Genomic DNA, 16412 nt, shown 5'->3' on the forward strand with positions numbered 1-16412 from the left:
CTCTGTTGGCATGATTACCCCCTAACCTTTTGCCTTTTGTTGATGCTAGTTATGATTGAAAGTGTGCTGGGAACCTACTAACCAAGCCCCAGCACCAGTGTTCTTTCCCTAAACTGTACCCTAGTCTCCACAATTGGTACAGCCCTGGCACACAGATAAGTCCCTTTTAAATGATACCCCTGGTACCAAAGGCACTGTGGCCAGGGAATGTCTCTAAGGGCTACAGCATGTATTATGCCACCCTGGGGACCCCTCACTCAGCACATGCACAATGCCTCACAGCTTGTGTGTGCTGGTGGGGAGAAAAAGACTAAGTCGACATGGCACTCCCCTCAGAGTGCCATGCCCACAACCCACTGCCTGTGGCATAGGTAAGTCACCCCTCTAGCAGGCCTTACAGCCCTACGGCAGGGTGCACTATACCACAGGTTAGAGCATAGTTGCATGAGCATTATGCTCCTACAGTGTCTAAGCCAATTCTTAGACATAGTAAGTGCAGGGTAGCCATAAAGAGTATATGGTCTGGGAGTTTGTCAAACACGAACTCCACAGTTCCATAATGGCTACACTGAATACTGGGAAGTTTGGTATTAAACTTCTCAGCACAATAAATCCACAATGATACCAGTGTGGGATTTATTGAGAAATGCACACAGAGGGCATCTTAGAGATGCCCCCTGAATACCAGTCCAACTACTAGTGCTAGGCTGACCAGTTTCTGTGAGCCTGCCACATCCAGACGGGTTTCTGGCCACATGGGGTGAGTGCCTTTGTCACTCTGTGGCCAGGAACAAAGCCTGTACTGGGTGGAGGCGCCTCACACCTCCCCCTGCGGGAACTGTAACACCTGGCGGTGAGCCTCAAAGGCTCAAGCCTGGTGTTACAGTGCCCCAGGGCACTCCAGCTAGTGGAGATGCCTGCCCCCTGGACACAGCCCCCACTTTTTGCAGCAAGTCCGGAGGATATAATTAGAAAAACAAAGAGGAGTCACCCTCCAGTCAGGACAGCCCCTAAGGTGTCCTGAGCTGAGGTGACCCCTGCCTTAGGAAATCCTCTATCTTGTTTAGGAGGATTCCCCTAATAGGATTAGGGATGTGTTCCCCTCCCCACAGGGAGGAGGCACAAAAAGGGTGTAGCCACCATCAAGGACAGTAGCCATTGGCTACTGCCCCCCCCCAAGACCTAAACACCCCCCTAAATTGAGTATTTAGGGGTGACCCTGAACCCAGGAAACCAGATTCCTGACAACCTGAAACAAGAAGGATTGCTGACCTGAAAGCCCCGCAGAGATGACGGAAACGACAACTGACTTGGCCCCAGTCCTACTGGCCTGTCTCCAGACTCAAAGAACCTACACAGCGACACATCCAGCAGGACTAGCGACCTCTGAGGACTCAGAGGACTGACCTGCAACCAAAGGACCAAGAAACTCCTGTGGACAGCGGCTCAGTCCAAAACAGCAACAAATAAACCATCTTTAAAGGGACTCCAGCCTCACTCCGGAAGCGTGAGTACCCAACACTCTGCCCCCGGCTCGTGTCCAGAAGAACCAACATTGCAGAGAGGACCCCCAGGTGACTCCCACGATGTGGACACACTGAGACGACCTCCCTGCATCCCCACAGCGACACCTGCAGAGAGAATCCAGAGGCCCCCCACTGACCGCGACTGTCCAGTAACAAAGAACCCAACGCCTGGAAGAAGCACTGCACCCCAGCCACCAGGCACAAGAGAAATCAACTACCAGTGCAGGAGTGACCTGCAGGCGGCCCTCATCCTTGCCCACTTGTTGGCTGGCCCAAGAAGCCCCCCTGTGCCCTGCCTGCATCGCCAGAGTGACTCCTGGGTCTCTCCCTTGATTTCAATTACAAACCAGACGCCTTGTTTGCCCACTGCACCCAGCCCCTCTGCCGCTGAGGGTGTGCTTTGTGTGCCTACTTGGGACCCCCTGAGGGCTCTACTAAACCCCCCTGGTCTGCTCCCCGAAGACGCAGGTGCTTACCTGCCAGCAGACTGGAACCAGAGCACCCCCAGTCTCCATAGGCGCCTATGTTATTTGGGCCCTACTTTGACCTCTGCAACTTACCGGCCCTGTGTTACTGGTGCTGGGTGTTTGGGGTTGCCTTGAACCCACAACGGTGGCCTGCCTATGCCAAAGAGACTGAACTTGTAAGTGCATTACTTACCTGAAAAACTAACCAATACTTACCTCCCCCGGAACTGTTGATTTTTGCCGTGCCCACTTTTAAAATAGCTCATTGCCATTTTTGCCAAAACTGTGTACATTACTGTTTTTATTCAAAGTTCCATATTTCCCTATGCCAAGTACCTTACAATTTATGTGCTTACTTGAATTCTGAATCTTGTGGTTCCAAAATAAATTATGAAAATAATATTTTTCTATATAAAAACCTATTGGCCTGGAGTTAAGTCTTTGAGTGTGTGTTCTCCTTTATTGCCTGTGTGTGTACAACAAATGCTTAACACTACCCTCTGTTAAGCCTACTTGTCGACCACACTACCACAAAATAGAGCATTAGTATTATCTAATTTTGCCACTATCAACCTCTAAGTGGAACCCTTGGGCTATGTGCACCCTATCTCTCACTTTGAGATAGTATATCCAGAGCCAACTTCCTACACAGTCAATCCCACTTGCATTTAATCAGCTGGTTCATGTCGATGGGATGGTGTCTCCAAGAATGACAGACTAGTATTCGTGTGCAAAGGGCCGCTTTAATGAGACAGGTGCTCCTTCATTAAATGAAAACCTCGGCTGTAACGCCTTACAACCTAAATTTATACAAGCCTCACTATACATTTTCATAACTGTCTAGACTACCTCCCTCATCCCCTAAGTAGCCATTCAGAACCTGCAACAGGCAACCGTCCAATTACCACTCTCTCCACTCAAATCCCTGCGCCCAAACCTCGTACCTCCAAAATTGTTTCCTTTATTCCGTTCCTGAAAACTTTTGTCCCTGCCCTCCCCCCAAAATCTCAACTGTTCTCTCAACTGTCCAACATTTCTGTAGTAATAACTTACTAAACTTATGTACACGCACCCTGCACCTGCTCACCACAGTGACAACCTACCATAATTATTCTGCACAACTAACCATCTATAAAAAACACCTGCCTCATCAAAATAATCATACAAGGAGGGAGGGTGGGGACTTCAACTATCCTGCCTGCTCACACTGCCCCTGACACAAGCTGGCGCGTGCTAACTAAAATGGCACCTCAGGCTGTAACTTTATCCCTAAAATGGAACCTGTACCCCATTCTGCGCGTTGCTGGACCAAACAGGGGTCCGCAGGCCGTTGGACCCTACCACCCGCCCGAAACTCCCGGGAGGGTAGGGCTTTCTGCCCATCCCTCCAATACTAGCAATGTCTAATGCTGTCAGTTGGAGCCTCTTAACCAGTAGAAGTTCCTAGTTTTTTTCAGCTGAAGAGAGGCAGATTAATGCCCAAAATTCTACAAGTCCCAATTGTTCCCAGCAGAAAAACCATGAGGAAACGGTCAAGTGGAATTTCTTTCGCGTGGTGTTTAGCCAAGAGCTCTGAGGTAAAGCTGCTTTCCTATACGTGCTTTCTGGAGCACTTTCCCTCCCTGGCAATGGCTGCATTAGCTCAGGTGCTCCAAGATCCTGCCAGTTGACGTCCTTGACGTGAGGCGGTGACGCTGCAGGAACAAGCTGCGCGGAAGCCCGAGGTCACATGCGCCGAGCACTGTGCCAGCCACCGCCTCAGGCCACCAGCTGTGCCAGGGTCCCATGGAAGCAATGTTTTCCTGGGCGCCGTCTGAAGGCATACATTATTCACCACGCAGATGCAGGACCGCCTCCTGCTCGGTGACGCTGGCTGCCGTATCAAGAGTGCAATCATTTCTGCACGTGTAATGTTTGCTTTTTGCGTGTTTGTTTTTCTTCAGCTTGCAGTCACCGCCACTTGCCAAGTTATATTGCTCTTTCACGACTTCTTTTCAGCTGCACGGTATCTCATCCCTCTTCAGGAATTAAATCTGTACATTTTTACGTCTCTTTAGCTGGTACCCCAGTCTCATGTTTTCAAGAAATAACTATAAAAGACCTTTTTATATGAAATGCTTTCGTTCGTCCTCTTGATTCATTAGTCTGGTCAAGCGTCATTCACGTTTTTGTTCCCCACCACGGCATACTGCATGGGGCAATCAATAGGTCTTTCCAATTTATTAACTGTCTGTCTGCATTGTGACTGCATTTTGTTTGTGCACATCCACTTTAGACAAGGCCACTTTGGTCTTATACCTGCTAAACCAAACGCTTTTATTTCTGCTTTCATTTAATGTTTTTTCCATCCGTTTATGTAAAGGGTCATTTTAAAAAAAAAATGTTTTGCGCAAACGTGCACACCGCTTCCAGATGGGAGCATTTACGTTTTGTTACACTTTTAATGCCTATTGCATATGTTTGTGGAAAATAAAAACCACAGGCTTGCTAAGGACAAACCTAATGGCTTTGCTAATGCTTGTTTATATATTTTCCTGCGTTGTGAATTTGCACCCTCAGAAAAAATGTATTGAGTGCTAAGGGTGTGTACCATTGACGTCTTAATCAAACAAATGTGTTCATTCTTTAGCACATGACGCCTTGTGCTAGTACTTTCCCAGGTTAGTTCTAGAGCACATCCAAACTGGGTGCACACCGTAAACAAGCAGTCGGCAGAAAAGCTCGTAGTTCTGGCATTTTTATGTATACTTCATGTTATAAACAGAATCTTTAATGCACATGTTCAACACTGACAAACACATGATGCTCTTACGAACACACACACATGTGATATAATAGGATGATAGAAGAACCAGTGGTGGTGGTAATTCTGATAGTGGGGTGACAATGATAGCGTTGGAATTAGTACTGCTAGTGATACTGGCGGCGATGGTGGTAGATGTGGTAATTGGTGGTGGTGGTAGTAGTAGTCAGGATATCAGTGATAGTGGTGCTGATGGTGGTGGTAATGGTGAAGTTAATGGTACTAGTGATGGTAAGGTTGATTGTAGAGGTAGCGGTGGTGGTAAAGGTGATCGCAGTGGTAACGATGATAGCAGTGGTAACGATGATAGCAGTGGTAAGCGTGGTGGTGAAAATAATTGTGGTAATTGTGGTGGTTGTAATGTGGTAGTAGCGGTAAAGGTGGAGATAGTAATGGTGGTAATAGTAATGACTGTTGTGATGCTGGTGGTGTGGTAATGTTAATGGTGTTGGTAATGGGATGTGATTGTAGTGGAATTTGTGGTAGCAGTGATAATGGTGGTGGTAACTGTGGTAATGGTGTTCATGGTGGTAATGGTGATGGGAAAGATGGCGTTTGTGGTGGTACTAATGATGCAGTATTGGTAAAAGTGTTAGAGGGGCAGTGCTTAATTTGAGGCAGTGGTTGCCGGTAGAGGGCACAGGCAATAATTTTTTAGGTCCGGCACTTATTTTTCTGCATTAGGGAATTACCGCAAGCAAAAGACACATATTGGAAAGAAGGAGGAAGAGAAAGACAGAAAAGCGTTACAAAGGGAAAAAACAGAAAGCTGCAAGAGTGAGCTGAAGGAGGGGGGTGTCTGTAAATGGATTAAGGAGGCCCAAGATGGCTTCAGGATTACGTTGCCTCAGTTTTTTGTGCTCTCACATTTAAATGCAGCAGATGCTTGTTTCAGAGGAGATCTTTCGGCACCGGCATGTTTTTATTTTCAAATGAAGCACTGTAGAGCTGGTACTAATGGTATTGGTAACGGTAATGGTGGTGTAGATGAGATAGCCTGAGATGCGGCGAGAAGGCAGGTAGGGCAGAGAAGCAGCTGGAACTGCTTGAGGTGCAGTAAGAATGAGGATGAATAGAGAATATGCTGGGGTTGCCATACGTCAAGGTGAGAAGATGCAACACAGGAGTTGAGCCCGTCATGAGCTATGGTGCAGCAGTAACATGGAGGGTGGTGCAGAGGCAGAGCTGGGACCACCAGGAGCTTCTCTCTCTCTCGCCTGTAACATGCAGCTGGTAGTAGAGAGGCTGACTCAATATTGTGATAAAAAATGATGAGTCACTTTAACAAAGTACTTATACTGATCATTTGACGCCCAGAATTACTGCTTCCCCTTGCACACCGCTGCAGCATTAAGCTTCAACACAGAGGCCATCTTGGGTGAGGGGAAGACCCTTATGCCCCCACTGATCCGGTGGTGTAAGGAAGAAAATCCACAAAGGGGCAGAGCTAAATCCACTCTCTTTACACATTGGGGGTCATTACAACCCTGGCGGTCAAAGACTGTCAGGGCTGTTTTGGCGGTTGCACCGGCAACAGGCTAGCGGTGCAATCTTGTGTATTTTGACGCCGCGGTCGCACCGCTGGGTCCGGCGGTTTACCGCCACTGTGGCGCTGCCCAGGGGATTACGAGTCCCAATACCGCCAGCCTTTTCCTGGCGGTTTGAACCGCTAGGAAAAGTCTGGCGGTACGTTGAGTCGCAGGGCCCCTGTGGGCCCCTGCACTGCCCATGCCACTGGCATGGGCAGTGCAGGGTCCCCCTGACAGGGCCCCGTGCAGCTTTTCACTGTCTGCATAGCAGACAGTGAAAAGCGCGACGGGTGCAACTGCACCCGTCGCACAGCCACAACACCGCCGGCTCCATTTGGAGCCGGCTCCTGTGTTGCGGCCAAGATCCCCGCCGGCCCAGCGGGGATCTCCAAATGGCCGCGGCGGGAGGGCCATAGTTTTGAATTTATTTTGCAATTACATAAGCTCTGGCAGACATAACAAAAAGTGCAGCCTTCTGGCCGTGCGCTACCTGCATCAGAGCATAAACAGTGTGAAGCGCACATCCATGGACCGACCTTTCAAGCAGTGCTTTAAATAGGCAGATACTATGGACTATGTATCTGCATGTCTTTCAATTGGAAGGCAGAGGACCAGCACTTCCTAGCAGGGGCACATTATGCTACCTGCCAACAGGAAATACCTGCTGTTAAATACCTGTCTGGGCTAACCTCATAGCAGAAAGCAATGCTGGTCTGCACTATAATGTCTTGATCTTAAAGTGATGTATATAGCTTTTGTTATTTTCTCACAAACTCAGCAAAAGAAAAGGAATGCCATCAAAATTGCAGCGAGTAACGATCACATGGACAAGGTGTCATATTGCCCTGTCAGAGTGCAAACCTACATCAGTCTCTCCTTCCTGGGCAAACTGATCTACCAGACTGGGAGCGGTGTAGTCCCTAGATAGACTTTGATGCTCCCGGATGGACCTGTCTCTGTTAAAGGAAAGTTCAAACAATGTCTTGTGTCAAAGATGCATTTCAGATCTTAATGAATAACAATAGACAAAAGACTGGATTTAAAGATTGTTTTGGAATAATTATGCAAAGTACATAGCACAGAATAGCAATTATTTAATTACCAAATTAGTTAATGTGCCATGCCTAATTAAAAACTCATGAACTCAGGAAAGCTTGAGTGCAAAATGGACAGACATTTACATTCTAAGAATGGGGAAAGGGTCTTCTCTCCACATCGTGAATCACACTTTTTTTAATAGGATTTTAGACAAAAGGTTCACACATTTACTACACTAGTATATGGTTCTCATACTCATACCCAATGGGAATCAAGCAAAAAAAACATTTGCAACAGAATACATTTGACGATGTTCTCACTATTACACACACGGGTTTCACTATTCACAACATTTGGGACATAAGATACAGCTGTTACATAGTGTGTCCCTCGGTGTGGGGAAGCTAATATATGCCTTGAGATTACCACACCTCATTCAGAACATACAGTAAAGTCTACATATTGTTCCCTGGAGCCTAGAAATGTTTTACTATCGTGAAGAATGAAACAGCAGAGTTAATGATGTTGTGTAGTACAATGTCACGTCAAATATGGACGACAGAAACTAAGGTATCCTAATTCACAATTTCTAAAGCTCTCAGTATTCATTTTCCTACAGAGTTCACACCCCATTTAGCCCAGCATATTAGAAGTCTTTTGACCCATCCTAAAGTGAGTCTGTACGTTCCTTACATATGTATTATTTGTCCAAAGCTGATAAGATTCAATAGTTTATGGCAACATGTGAACTGGCAGAGTGCTTCAGCAGTTTGTTTCTCGTCCCTGGCCCTGCAGACTAGAAAGAAAATAGCTTTCCATTTTTATTTTAGGCATTAGTAAAAATAATATTCCGGCACATCAGTTCTGTCTGGGTGTCCTTTAAATACTGAAGGCCAGGAGTTTTCCAGGCATGCAGGATCTTTCTGACTCCTACTGAAGAACTCACTGGTAAAACCATATAGGGAGAAATACCTCTCCAGCACATTGGTGATATTACCCTATGGCCTTCAGTGGAGCTCCCAACATTGTAATGTTCCAATTGTTTCGTGAAATAATATAACATTATAGTCCACTGTTGAGGGTTGTTCCTCTAGCAACATTGAGGCCCTTTAAGATCTCTCAGTGAATGTCTTTATTACAAAGTCTGCATTAAGTGGCTGCAAACCTTTGCACAATTTCATCCTTTTCAGTTAATTTCACATATGCCTGCCCTGAATTTAAAAAGGTGGAAAGCTGGCAGAATGTCTTGCAACACAAAAGTCTCTCATTTTGTGCAGTGAGGAATACATGGAACAGGAAATTTCTGTGGGGCCCAATACTGTCCGGGCCCGCACAATGTTATTACGTAAATGGTAATAGAAGGGACATCTTAAGGGTTTTTGGGGCAGTGGGCCAAACATATTTTGGGGCCCTGTTCGTAACAGCTCTGAATTTTTGATCCGATTTCGTCTCTTTCATGCCGTCTTTGGCCAGGTCACTGACAGTGCACAGATACATGGTCCAAATTCTAAATGTGTTTATGTCTAATATTCAAGAATAGTGACTTGTGTTTTTAATATTGTAGCCTGGCAGCAGCACACTAATATTACTACTTTAATCTCTGTGACATTTCCCCATTTCACATATGTGAGGTCCTGTTTTGATCTAAAAGAAACATTATGGATGTTGAATGAAATATAAGATTTCTCTGCACAATGTCTATAATAGACTCTCACACATCACCCACATTAAAAATAAATTTAAGGAAAACAGTATTTAAAAATGTTTTTAAGAATTATTCAAGGTAAACAGGGCACGTCTCTCTGCAGGAAAGAGCTGGCTGTATCAGGGAGGCCCTTGAATGGCTGGGGCCCAGGGCCAGAGCCCACTTTGCCCATGCATTAAAACGTCTCTGGGTACTAACATTAAGTTGATTACACTCCCCAGTCCCTGTCATTGCATGAATGCAAATTTGTCAGCAAGGGAGCCTTTGTGTGGTGCCTGCCAGTTAGAGCACCAGAAAGACACTGTTGACAGGTGTTGCATACAGGTTTTCCTGCTTGGAGTTTGCCTTCAGAAGCACTGCCAGGGTTCCAGACAATGTCTTTACCTTAATGCAAATATCATTAATGTAAAAACATTGCCTGACCCTTCACACTCCCACTGAAACAACTATATTGGGCTTATTGTTTCACTCACACAGCAGCAGAGCAACCCGATTCCATGCTGCAGGCGTAAAAAATAAAACATGTGAATTTCGCCTATTAGGAAATTTCCAGAATATTTTGTTCATCCCATGGGACACCAATCAAGCAGTATGGCCCGGGGCAGAAGGGCTGCAATCAGGGGTGGCTCCTCCATTAGGGCAGAGGAGCGTCACCCCCATCCCCTGCCAGTAGCGGCAGCTGCAAAACCTTTTCAAGAAAATTATAATAAACTGTGTTTATGCCTATAGGTAATCTAGTGTTGTGTTACTAAAATAAAGTACCTTTATTTTTGTAACAATGTGTGGGTCTTTCATGTGTGTAAGTGTTGTGTGACTATTGTGGTATTGCATAAGCTTTGCATGTCTCCTAGATAAGTCTTGGCTGCTCATCCACAGCTATCTTTGGAAAGCCCTGGCTTCCTAAACACTGCCTGCATTCACTGATAGGGGTTGCCTGGACCTGGTATAAAGTGCTCCATAGGTGTCCACTACACACCAGGCCAGCCTCCTTCACTTTGCTTCACTAATGAGGCCTAATAAGGCTGAAACCAGTCTGGGGTTGTTTGTGTTGCCTTCTGGAGGAAGCCTCACATGGCAGTTCAGTATGGACTCTTCTGACGAGCAGCAGGGTCAGTACTGATCTGCATATGGTGGGTCTTTCTCTGCAATAATGCAGTGGGTGAAAAACAATGGGCTTGATTGCCAGAATAATTGCCAATGGTTAAGACTATTTGCAAGCATTCCTCCCATCACTTGTTGTGTGCTATACGAGGTTCTTTAAACAAAGTGTTGAACTGTAAACATAAATCTGTGGAGTACCTTCAAAATTTGGATGTCATTTGCCCGTTAGCCATTTACCAGGCCACCACTGTCTGCTTATCAGCATTAAATTGCACTTTATTATCTGCCAATTCAGCACCCCGCAAAACCAGTTTGACAAACAAAGGAAAGAATTGCAACAGCACTACACTCCTGTGTCAACCATTGATCAGGCCACTTCTTTACACACCATCTGCCATTCCAGAAAAGCCCAAACCCATGTGCACCTGCTACAGCTGAAAACTCTGAATTTTCCACTGCAGCTTCTCTTCATTCGATCACATCGAAACATCAATGAACTATTTAAAAAAAAACATACCGAAATTCTTAAATCGGACCTTTTTGCCACTGGATTTTGCCACTAAAATCTGTATTCTATGATGAGGCAAAACTGCCCCAACAGTGCAAAGCCCAGCCTCCTGAAAAGGTCCTTCCTGTTCTAACCACCCAACATGCAAAGTACAAATGACCTGAGTGAATCTGTTTTGACTTCAGCAAGATCTTCTTACCATTCACTGCTTCGTTCAACGGCACCACTATCTCTTCAATCTTTTTCTTTAGCAATCTAGCTTACATGAGAACTGTATCCATCTCAATGACCAAAAACATTGGTACATATTTGGGCCTTCATCTTTTCCCTTGCCAAAGGAACTCCCAGCTCGTCTGCTGATCTTTGAAATTCCATAAAACTTCTCGCACATTAGCCCCTGCCAACTTGCCCCACAAACAGAAAATTGTCCAGATAAAGTATAATGTCTATTCTTCTAACCCTCACTGAAAAAAAACATTGAAGGAACATAGCGAACATTTTAAAATGTGAGCATGTCATGCCACAACCCATTGGCAAAACATTAATAATAAACACTAAACTTTCAAATTGTATTCTGAGTAATGCAGATTCAACAGGGTGCACCAGCATGATTCGGAATGTTGACCTCACATTATATTTTGCCAATTCTGACCCTGTCCCATTAACTTGAATCAATGTCATACCACCATCTACTGATGCATACTGCACAGCAAGTAAATCATATATGAACTGTACGGCAGTCCAAGATAAATAATGACTCAACCTGTACTGGCCTTGTCCCTTCTTCAGCATAACTCCAAGTGGGGATATCATTAATAGGGCAGTGGCAATGAAAAAAGACCTGAAATTTTTGCTTCCTCTACCTCAGAATTTCTTGCACCACCTCAGGTAATTTTCTTACTCATTTTAAGTTCACCATCCATCTCTGGGCTTTGATATCCTAATCTGTACCCATTCTAGAAAACCCATTGCAGTAATATAGCCGTTTCTTTATCCGGATATGTGGCTAGTCCAAAACACAATATCTCCACCTTAACTGGCACAGGCACCCTTTGGAATAGGCAGTTGCTGCTATTGTTCTCCTCCTTCTTGCCTTCCACTGCCTGTCTGTAGGTATCTGACCAAAGCATTGCAAGACTATGGCCCTCATTACAACCCTGGCGGTAAATCCCGCTTTCCGCCGTGCTGAAGACCGCCAACATACCGTTGCGGCGGCTGAAATCCACCATAGGTATTACGACCCACAGCTCGGAATCCGCCACAATACAGACACCCACAAAAGTCCGCCACGCCAAAGGTCAGTGATAAACTGGTGATACCAAAACCCACACCGTCACGCCAACAAGAATACGCCCACACTATCACGACCCACGAATCACCGCGGCGGTCTTTCAACCGCGGAAAACCATTGGCGGTACACACCGCCGTGCTAAAAATACACACACATTTACAAAACACATCCACATTGGACAATTCGAAATACACACACCTGATACACATACACACACCACACCCACACACCCAATCCAATATAAAGCACACACCCACATCACCCACAAACCCTTACAACAAACAAAATTGAAAGAATGCCAGAGAGAGAGATTAGCGAACACAACACCAGCATCCACAGACACACAACACCATCACTTATACAACTTCCACACACCTCAAACAACACACACCAACACATCCCCTCACACATCACAACAGAGAGCACCTCACATATCACCCACACCACATCATGGCACCTCAAAGACACCCCAGGTTTTCTGAGGAGGAGCTCAGGGTAATGGTGGAGGAAATCATCTGGGTAGAGCCACAGCTATTCGGATCACAGGTGCAGCAGACATCCATTGCCAGGAAGATGGAGCTATGGTGGAGAATTGTGGACAGGGTCAACGCAGTGGGACAGCATCCAAGAACACAGGATGACATCAGAAAGAGGTGGAACGACCTACGGGGGAAGGTGCGTTCCGTGGTATCCAGACACCAGATTGCTGTAAAGAGGACTGGCGGTGGACCCCCACCTCCTCCCCCATAACTAACAACATGGGAGTAGCAAGTCTTTGCAATACTGCATCCTGAGGGCCTGGCAGGAGTAGCAGGAGTACTGGACTCTGGTAAGTCATATCTTTACTACTATATCCCCCCCTACCTGCATGCCATCACATACTCCCACCCTCACCCTCACAACCATAACCCCAACACCCCACAGATACCCCACTACCACAACCCACACATCTCAAAACCAAGCCCTGCATGTAACACTAATGCATGGACACCCATCACCAAAGCATGTCCAATAGAGAGACTCACTCATGTCCCAAAATCACCTATCACACAAGGGCCATGGCAATAATACAAGCACAGGAGTAGAGGTTAACTCACCCATTGCTCAAGAAGGCACACACAGATACTAAGATTATGCACTCACACCCCAATTGGACCCATACCCAACGTCACCAGACAGGAGGTGCCAGACGAACGAGTTACTTACCTTCGGTAACGACTTTTCTGGTGCATACATTAGCTACCTGTGGATTCCTCACCTGATGAATACTCCCATGGCGCCAGCATTCGACGGAAATCTTCTTACTAGTCTCTGCACGTCGACGAGGACGTCACTCTAGCCCACGCGACGCCGTCTGACGTCATACAGGCAATAAGAGGTCCTCGCCGACGTGCCGATGACAGTACCAACATTTTTTACGTGCATGAGAATAATAATAATAACCCAATGTAATGAAAGAGCAAAGCAACATCTCTTAATATTGTAAATCACACAACATTGCAATAAAATAGCTGTAGATTTAATATAACCTTCTTTTTTTTTTTTTTATTTTTTAAACAAATAAATATATTTATACATACGAATCATGTATATACCCAATATATATATAGATTTATATATAAATATACACATATATATAAATATCATATATGCAAAATGTATTGCAACTTTGAAGACCAAAAGGAGCACACTCAAGGATTGCTTGGAGAGACCAAAAAGGCAACGGGGAGGCGGGTGGGACCGTGAGGAATCCACAGGTAGCTAATGTATCCACCAGAAAAGTCGTTACCGAAGGTAAGTAACTCGTTCTTCTGATGGATACAACTACCTGTGGATTCCTCACCTGATGAATAGAGTCCCAAAGCAGTACCACGCCCGGCGGTGGGTGCCTAAATGGTCAAACCAAGAAATCCTGCAGCACTGACCGTGCAAAATGACCGTCCCTTCTGACCTCAGAGTCCAAACAGTAATGTTTCACAAAAGTGTGAAGGGACGACCAAGTTGCGGCCTTGCAGATGTCGACCACAGGAACACCCCTGGCCAAGGCCGAAGAGGCCGACTTAGCTCTGGTGGAGTGAGCCCTAATGCCCTCAGGCGGATCCTTCTTTGCCAAAGAGTAACAGATTTTAATGCAAAGAACAACCCACCTGGAGAGTGTTCTCTTGTGGACTGCCTTTCCTCTCCTCTTGCCCACGTATCCGACAAACAGCTGATCCTCCAGCCTGATATCCTTCATTCTGTCGATATAGAAGCTCAACGCCCTTTTTGGGTCAAGGCGATGTAGTCTTTCTTCCTCCTTTGAAGGATGAGGCGGAGGATAAAACGTGTACAAAGTGATTGTCTGAGCCAAATGGAAGGGTGAAACAACCTTCGGAAAGAAAGCAGCCTTGGTCCTCAACACCACCTTATCCCCATAAAACGTTATATAAGGGGGTTTAACCGATAAGGCCTGCAACTCACTCACTCTCCTTGCAGATGTTATAGCTACCAGGAATACTGTTTTAATAACCAAATACCTTAAGGGGCAAGAATGCATAGGCTCAAAAGGGGACCCCATAAGGAAAGTCAGGACCAAGGACAAATCCCATTGAGGCATAACGAATGGTTTTGGAGGATATTGATTCAGAAGACCTTTCAAGAATCTGAGAACAATAGGGGATTTAAATAACGATGGTTGGTCTGGAAGACAAATGAAGGCTGACAAGGCCGACAAATAACCCTTAATGGTAGCCACTGCACAACCTTTCTGCGCTAGAGACAGTGCAAAAGACAAAACATGTGACAGATGAGCATGTAAGGGATCAATCTGTCTCTCTCCACACCACATAACAAATTTAGACCACCTATTAGCGTAGATAGATTTAGTGGAGTGTCGCCTGGCCGCTAAGATAACATCCACTACATCAGGCGGGAGAGAGAAGGAACTCAGGTTGCCCCGTTCAATCTCCAAGCATGTAGGTGCAGACTCTGGAGGTTGGGGTGTAAAACCTGCCCCTGGGACTGCGAGAGGAGGTCTGCCCTGAGAGGGAGACGGAGCGGAGGGCACATTGAGAGTTGGAGAAGGTCGGAGTACCATACCCTCCTTGGCCAATCCGGAGCTATTAAGATGACTTGGGCCCGGTCTTGGCGAATTTTCCTCAACACTCGAGGAATCAAGGGTATGGGGGGAAACGCGTAAAGCAACTGGTCGCACCAGGTTATCTGAAACGCGTCCCCCAACGCTCCCTGCATCGGATACTGGAGCCTGCAGAATAACGGGCAATGCGCGTTCTCCTGAGTGGCAAACAGATCTATCCGAGGAAACCCCCACATCTGGAAGAATAAACAGACTTGATCTGGATGGAGACGCCACTCGTGGTCTGCCGAGAATTGGCGACTGAGACTGTCCGCACGTACATTCAAGACCCCGGCCAGATGATTTGCCACCAAGCAAATCTGATGGTCCTTTGCCCAGGACCATAGCCGAAGAGCTTCTCTGCAGAGAAGGTACGACCCTACTCCTCCCTGTTTGTTTATGTACCACATCGTGGTAGTATTGTCCGTCAGGACCTGTACCGACTGACCACGAAGGGATGGGAGGAAGGCCTTGAGAGCCAGACGTACAGCCCGTAACTCCAACAGATTGATATGAAACACCTGTTCCTCTGGAGACCAAAGCCCTTTGATCTCCAGATCCCCCAGATGAGCTCCCCATCCTAGGGTGGAAGCATCCGTTATGACCGTGGCCACTGGTGGCGACTGCGCGAACGGCTTTCCCTGTGAAAGATTGTTGCCCGCAATCCACCACTTCAATTGCACAGCAGCATCTCTGGAGATCTTGACAGTACCTTCTAAATCTCCCTTGTGTTGAGACCACTGCCTTCGGAGGCACCACTGAAGAGCCCTCATGTGCCAGCGAGCATGCGTGACCAACAGAATGCAGGAGGCGAACAGACCGAGCAGACGAAGGACCTTGAGGACTGGAACTACCGCTCCATTTCGAAACATTGGAACCAATTCCTGAATATCTTGAATCCGCTGAGGCGGAGGAAAGGCTCGACTCAATGTTGTATCCAGTACTGCCCCTGTGAACAGGAGGCGCTGAGAGGGCTCCAGGTGAGATTTGGGCACGTTCACCGAAAAGCCCAGGTCGAACAACAACTGGGTTGTTGACTGCAGATGATGCGACACAAGCTCCGGGGACTTGGCTTTGATCAACCAGTCGTCCAAGTAAGGGAATACTGCTATCCCCTTCCTTCTGAGCTCCGCCGCAACCACTGACATCACCTTTGTGAAGACTCGAGGTGCTGAAGTAAGACCAAACGGGAGGACCGCAAACTGATAGTGCTGCGACCCTACCACAAACCGGAGATACTTCCTGTGCGACTTGAGTATCGGGATATGAAAGTAAGCATCCTGCAAGTCGACAGACACCATCCAATCTTCCTTGTTCAACGCCAAAAGC

The sequence above is a fragment of the Pleurodeles waltl genome, chromosome 4_1, assembly GCF_031143425.1.
Source record: "Pleurodeles waltl isolate 20211129_DDA chromosome 4_1, aPleWal1.hap1.20221129, whole genome shotgun sequence".
Classification (NCBI taxonomy): Eukaryota; Metazoa; Chordata; class Amphibia; order Caudata; family Salamandridae; genus Pleurodeles; species Pleurodeles waltl.